The sequence below is a fragment of the Ochlerotatus camptorhynchus genome, unplaced genomic scaffold (genome assembly GCF_037179485.1).
Source record: "Ochlerotatus camptorhynchus isolate MF236.1 unplaced genomic scaffold, CSIRO-AGI_Acam_v1.1 ptg000149l, whole genome shotgun sequence".
Lineage (NCBI taxonomy): Eukaryota > Metazoa > Arthropoda > Insecta > Diptera > Culicidae > Ochlerotatus > Ochlerotatus camptorhynchus.
The window spans coordinates 382,135-389,055 of record NW_027040639.1 but is presented as its reverse complement, the minus strand read 5'-3'; the positions used below and the strand labels follow the sequence as shown (position 1 = coordinate 389,055).

Genomic DNA, 6,921 nt, shown 5'->3' with positions numbered 1-6,921 from the left:
TTCAGCACTAAGTCTACGTAGAGCCGCCACGCCAAAGGTTATCGCACTGCATGCACTGGTTGCACTTACCCGTACGATTAAAATCGATTCGCACGATGAAAAACAATCAAAACGCGAGACCACCAAAAGCGAAAACTACCGCACTGCCACGGACTGGAATGAAAACTAATTAGAATCGAGCCGAGCCGTCACTCTTCCTTTTTTTGCCTCGCTGGTCGCTGATGCGGAGCACGACTTACGAGCACGAGAGCTTATTCACGCATTTTTCTCTCTTTTCCGCTTCGTTCGAGCAAACTCTCGCGAGAACCAGCAAAAAGTTTCTCATTCAGCCCGACGGCAGCCCGTGAGCCCGATGCTCTTCTTAGTGGGCAAGAACAACACTGAGCAATGTGCTCGTATGTGAAGTGGAAGGTAAATCCCGGTGTGCACGGTTGTGAGTTACTTTCATTCACCCCTGATTTGATGGTCGATGTTTAATCGACTTGGAAGCGAACAGAAAATGTTGAACGTTGACCAACTGTCTGGGCTTTCGATTCGCACCTCAATTGAGTTGAACGGCACATCGAATCATCTAAACCGTGAATTTAATGTAAACATCAGCTTGAGAATGTCAACCCCTCATGCGCTCTCACATACTCTCATTCTCTCTCGTTGAACTAGTAGAGAAGCAGCAACTACACACAGACTAGATGTGTCAGTCGTGTACTGGAAGCGGACCGTGACATAGTTACGATAGGTGGCAGCATTATTTTGTTTGTTGCTTCCTTCATATTGAGTCGGTTCTCGGTGGAGCTCTGTCGCTCTTTGAATTCCTAAAGGTAGTAATTTGCGTTTGTTTTTTTTTTTCGCTGACGATTGCAACCTGTGTTTAATGGTCGGTTCAAGTGCGGTTCGAAGTACTGTGCATGGTTAATAATTAGGGGACTAATTTCCCCCCGGAGAGAATTCAAAGTGTTACTATGTTAATAAACAGGAGTCTAAAAATAGACCTATGCGGTCAAGTGGAATTGAAAAGTGCATTTTGGATATATTCTCGACTGTAGGAAAGGGCAAAAGTGTATGAAAACCTTGTGCGGAAAGGCTTCCATCCAGGGCTGTGGAAACTGTGTTTTTAAATTTTCGGAGAAAACCCTGACACTGGTTTAAGCCAAAAACCTTGTGCGGTTTTGTCTGGCAGTAATAAAAAATATAAATAAAAAGAGTGTTTCTTTGAGAAGTGCGAGAGGAAAAGGGCGAGAGCGAACGAGCCAAACCAATGTCAACGCAAACATCATGCGAAAATATTTAAATGGAAATGAACAAGCAACATTGGCGTGGAAGAGCCAAACAGCATTAGCAGTGGCTTCCCATGTGCTGTCACCAGAAGAGTGTTTTGCCATTTAAATGTTCGTGTGTGCGTGTGAGTGTGTGCCGCTATAATCAGCTTGTGGAGTTGTTTTCCCCTGAACGGAATGGGGGCTATCACCTAGTACTGTAAAGTCGAACGCGAAGATACGTCAATGGGAATGATATTTCGAATAAGGTTACCAACTGGTAGTTTGAGAGATGTTTAATTTGCGAAAAAAAAAAAGTTCAATAGACTAAAAAATGATGTTCTACGATTTTTGCCAATTCTAAAGTTTCAAGCTTTTTAAAAAACAAGTTTAAAATTTTTCAAAATGCACTGTTGTTGAATTGGTAGTAATTAACAGTTTTGACGTAGGACTGCGTCTGTGATTTTTATATGGGGGTACACTTTGTGAAAACCAAAAATGGAACATGTAACAAAATTATGAAAGATTTTCAACGTTAATTACTCAGCTGCGCCTGAACCAATTTCAATAATTTTATCATTAATAGATTAGTTATATTGCTACGTTTCTGTTAATTTTAATATTTTATCATATTTTTTTAATGTCTCCATTAAAAATTGCACGAAAGTGCAATTGTTGCTATGATAATTAAAATAATCACCAACTGCCTGCGAAAAGCGATTTCCCGAACACAGATTTCAAAGTTGAATACTTTCCGGTCTCAAACGGTGTTTATTCAATCATCGGGTGGTGAGTGGTGGTGTTCTCCAGTACACAACGAAAGGCTGCCTGCAAGTAGCGAGCTACAGCCCACATGACCATCCATAGAAGGAGGAAGAAGCCGCATAGCTATTGATCGGAATTAGTAGTTCTTCGTGAGTCGCTGTGGGCCATCTATGTCAAGCGCGTCACATTAAAGAGTATAAACAGAGAGAACCCCGCTCAAATTCCAGTTACCAAATAAGATTTATTATATAAGACCAAGTAGTCCTACGTCACCATTGCGTACAACCACATAGGGTTGTCCCTTGTAGTTTTTTTTCAATTTTTTTACTGGAATTTGTGATTTTTTTTCTGAAAAGATAAGCTTTTTTCATGCTAAGATTTACTGAAAAAACTGTGAATGGGTCAGTTGGAATAATTAAGCTCGAGTCAAAATTCCAGCACAAACTTGGTTCATTGCCCCTAGCGAACAATTGTGTCAAGTTCCATTGGATTCGGAGAGGGTACAGTTTGATTGATTTATCAGTTAGCGATGATTTGCTCTTCTTGATCACCTCAAGTCTTGAAAAACACCTAGAGGACTTTACTGATATCTTATCGCAAATCCATGGAGATGAACTAGAGCTGCACTGAATAGCGCTATTAGGCCTGGTATTCGGTGTTTACATGTGAAATTTTGCTGATATTTGGCAATTTTCTTACAAATGAGTGGCCAACAAAACGATTGAGTGAAATTTTGTTAGCTCTAAGCCTGATATTCGGTCGAATACTATGGTGGCCGGATATTCGGTGCAGCAGCAATATGAACGTATTTCACATTGTTTAAACTTTTACTCAGTTTCATGAATTCCTTGATCTAATTTTATCTTATCTGAAGTTTCCTGAACTTGTGAATTGTTTCACAGATTTCTGGAAAGTCTCCCCATCTTCTATAATGCTCCATGAATTTATACGATTTTTCCACGGCTCATACAAAGTTTAATACACTTTAAGGAAGCTCACTGAATTTCTACCAAGTTTGCTTAAACTGAAGGATTGTCGTGTAACTTATTCCCTGTACATCTACAAATATCCCTAAGCTTCTAGAAATTTTCTCAAGTGCTTCTAAGTTCTCTGAGCTTCTCCAAGTATTATATTTTTTAAGATATCTTTCTTTTTCTTCTTCCCTGAACTTCCAGAATATCTGAGAAGCTGCCTGAAACTAAATAGAATTCCCAATGCTTCCAGAAAAATCGTTGGGTTTTTTTTAAATAAATTCTCTGACAAACTGCTACATTGTTCCCAAAATTGTTTCGAATATCTATGAAATTTGCTGCAATTTTACGACTCTTTTTAAGCTTCTAAAAAATTCCCTGATCTTCTACAAACTTTGCTGAGATTCTTCAAACCACCTTTACGAAGGTCCGTAAATTCTACTCACACAAAAATCGCTGTGCATCTATTACATTTTACAAAGATTCTCGAATTGCTATGCAACGCCTCTATGTTTCTCGTCGATCTTCTGGTAAGTTTCATGAAGTTTCCTGAACTTGCACGGAATTCCATTAACAAATTCAAGTCCATAAAACATCAGCACAGTGCCGTGGAATTAAAAGATGGTGCTTGAACATTTATGAGGTTCTTTCTAATTAAACGGTGTAGGGTCGTTAGGCCGAACTTCATTACAACAAATGGGTCATTAGGTAGAAAGCGATCAGGCCGCAATAAAATAGGCCGCCATCCATTAGGCCAAAAGCCATTAGACCATGGACATGAGCTAATTAGATTAGAGAAACTTTTGATGTAGACTACGTGTTCGGGAAGCAGGGCTGGTAGCAGGTCACTTTTTAGTGACTTGATCACTATTTTGAAGTCAGTCACTAAAAAGTCACTTTTTACACCAAAAAGTCACTAAAGTCACTATTTCCCTAAAAATAGTCACTAAAGTCACTTTTTCACTATTAAAATAGAGTGAAATTTAAAAATATCAACTAAATGTTTAAATTGAGTTCTTGGCACTAAAAAAGTCTACAGTAGTTTTAACAAAATATACATATCTGTTAAAAAATTGAAATTTTTAACCAGAGTGACCAGTGAATCGCAACACTTTAGAATACCAGGAAAGCTAAAATTGGAAAATGCCTTCAATTTCAATTAATAATTTTGGAACATATGCCTCTACTTTCCCAGAAAATAAATTGTAAAACTTGGAAACTTTCCAAAGGTATTTGTCTGTGATAGATTTTCAAAAGCCTTTCAAGGATGATTAAGAACTTTAAAAATCCAAAGTAAATTTTAAGAGAATGTTAAGGGATTCAAGGTATGGCAGCAAGATATATCAGAGAAGAATACCAAAGTACAGACTATGAAAGTCTCATCTAAAATTAAGTGCTCTGAGGACCGATTTCTTCATCTCCGCTTAAATCTTAAGCCCAGTTTACCTATATAGTTTGGTAATAATTCTATTATAATTGAAAGTGAATTTTAACGAGAGTTCTGAGAACAATTCTATGATGATTGCATGAGGATTCTAGGCCCAATTCTAATAAGAATTCAAAATTAATTCTGAAATTTTGCTTAAGGGAGTTTGATGAAAATTCCATGAAAATCCCTTGAACTCCAAAGATCCTCACTGCGGATAGTTCTAAAAGAATTCTGGGGTGATTTCTGAAGAAACTTCCCAGATAATTCTAAAGTGTTCGAAATAAATTCCGAGAAGAATTTCCAATGGAATCGAAATTTGAGGATTCAATTTCAAAGGAATTCTGGGAAGAGTTTCAAAGTTATTCTGTGATGGATTTTTGTTTTGAGATTTCGGAAGAAATGCTATGGGAATTCTAAGGAGAATACGAATTGAATTTCCAATTGAATGCAGGGAAGGAGTCCAAGTTTATTCTAAGCAGAAATCTAAGGAGAATTCAAATAAATTTAAAATTGATTTATGGAAGGAGCCTTCAGGGAGTTCCTAGAAGAATCAATAAAAAATAGAAAATAATCTACCTTAACTATTCATGTGTTATTACTTCATGCGATTTCACGATTTACATAGTCGGAGATGCTTAACGTCAAATATCAAATATCACGCTAACTTGAAAGTACTCATTAATGAGTAAAAAATACCCATTTTGAAGAAAAGTGGCTTAACTCATTAATGATTAATCAATTTTACCCATTAATGAGTATCTGTTACCCATTAATGATTAACAATTACTCATTAATGGGTAACATATACTCATTAATGGGTAAAAAAATTACTCATTTAATGAGTTAAGCCACTTTTCTTCAAAATGGGTATTTTTCAACCATTAAAGGGTACTTTCAAGTTAGCGTGTAGATTGTATAAATAATGCTCGTGGTTAACCGAGTGTTATAAAAAAAAGTATTTGTTCACCAATTTACCGATTACAAAGAACGCGCACTTAAGACTAACCGAATTTTCCTATCGCTAAACCTTTTATTAACTAAAACTACCTGATCAGCACAATCCAATATCGTTCGATCGGTCGTAACGCGTTGTTCGTGTCCACGTTGCTCCTCTGGGTTGTTGCTACGCTGATTCTTCCTAACTCATCAATTCTACGGTGCATCGGTCGTTGTGGTCGATCGATGTGGCGTTGGTCGTCTCGGCGTGGCTACTCTGGCTGTTGCTACGCTGTCCGGGTTGTTGCTGCTGATGATGTTGGTTGATGCAGTACAGTTGGTCAGCCGTATATAACGTATATAATAGATGAGGAGATTAAATTATAGAGTTGATAGCTCCGTTAAGTACGGCAGTGTGAAAATGGTATACACAAAGTAGAAAGCGAGCAAGGACAATTTTGAGGATGGTACGAATCTGGTAGTTGTTATCGTCAGATGGCGACTTGAGTGTAAAACAATCGATAGAACTGTTTCCGCACATCGGAGGTACATGAGCAAATCGGCGATCATCCCTTTTGCCAGTGGTTGCATGGGGAATCACCCCTCACTATCCCTCATTAACGGATGAGCTTGGTATAGAAGATAATCTACCCGATTCGTACCTTCCTCAAAATTGTTCGCTTTCTATTTTCTATCCAGCATTTTACGATCAATTGTGGCCGCCATAACTAATAACATGACTAAGTTTAAGAGAAGGGCTATTATTCTAAAAAAAATCATGAGGTCATTCTGAAGAAATTCTGTGAAAAGTTCTTATCGAATTATCAAAGTTATCTAACTAGATATATCAAAATTTTAAACAGTTCGAACGCAGAAGATCATAAAAAATGGGAATTAGTATTTGCTAGTCATCATGTATGTATAAGATTCGATTAAATTAGAGGAATTTATGAAATTTGATTTTAAGTTCCATGACATAAAAAGTTTATTTCAATATGAAACCGTATTTGAATTTCTAAGTTACCATATAAATGGTTACATATTCAGTATTTACAAATCACTATTTGGTCACTATTTCCGTAATTTTAGTCACTAAAGTCACTACTATTATATCGCATCAGCACTACCAGCCCTGGGGAAGGTACTGGGGGTAAATCGAAAATCTAAAATTGCGACCGTCACGAAATAGTGTAAGATTGCGAACGCTTATAACTTTGTCATTTATAGATGAAATTAAAATCCAAATACTCCAATCGATAGGAAATAACTCTCACAATCTGTGTGTTCTAAAAAAAAATCGGTGAAAAATGTACAATAAAAAGTGATAATCTTATCATTGTTTTAATGAAATAAACGTTCTCCCCTATCCAAGTCGTCATAATCGAGTACCATTTGGTTGCGCATTGTTTAGCTTGAACCTGTAAAACTATATAAGAGCTCTGCTGTCGTTCCTCCGCTCGTTAAAGTTTCGGACGGCGTGGCAAGCAGAAGCAGGGGCAAATCAGGAAAAGGTGGAATTTTTCCCTCTGCCTCTGCTGAACAATACCGCAGTCAGGCCAGAGCGCTG

General features: G+C 37.4%; 1 protein-coding gene across 4 annotated transcripts in view; it reads left to right on the top strand.

Moving 5' to 3' along the window:
- The first annotated feature begins 711 nt into the window (after window positions 1–711).
- The window catches only part of LOC135701076 (phosphatidylinositol 4,5-bisphosphate 5-phosphatase A), a 73,309-nt gene continuing 67,099 nt past the window's right edge, over window positions 712–6,921 (top strand). For all 4 annotated transcript variants that reach the window (XM_065221788.1, XM_065221787.1, XM_065221789.1 and 1 more), the window contains exon 1: window positions 712–818. The gene's annotated coding sequence lies outside the window, so the exon portion shown is untranslated. The remainder of the gene's footprint in view (window positions 819–6,921) is intronic.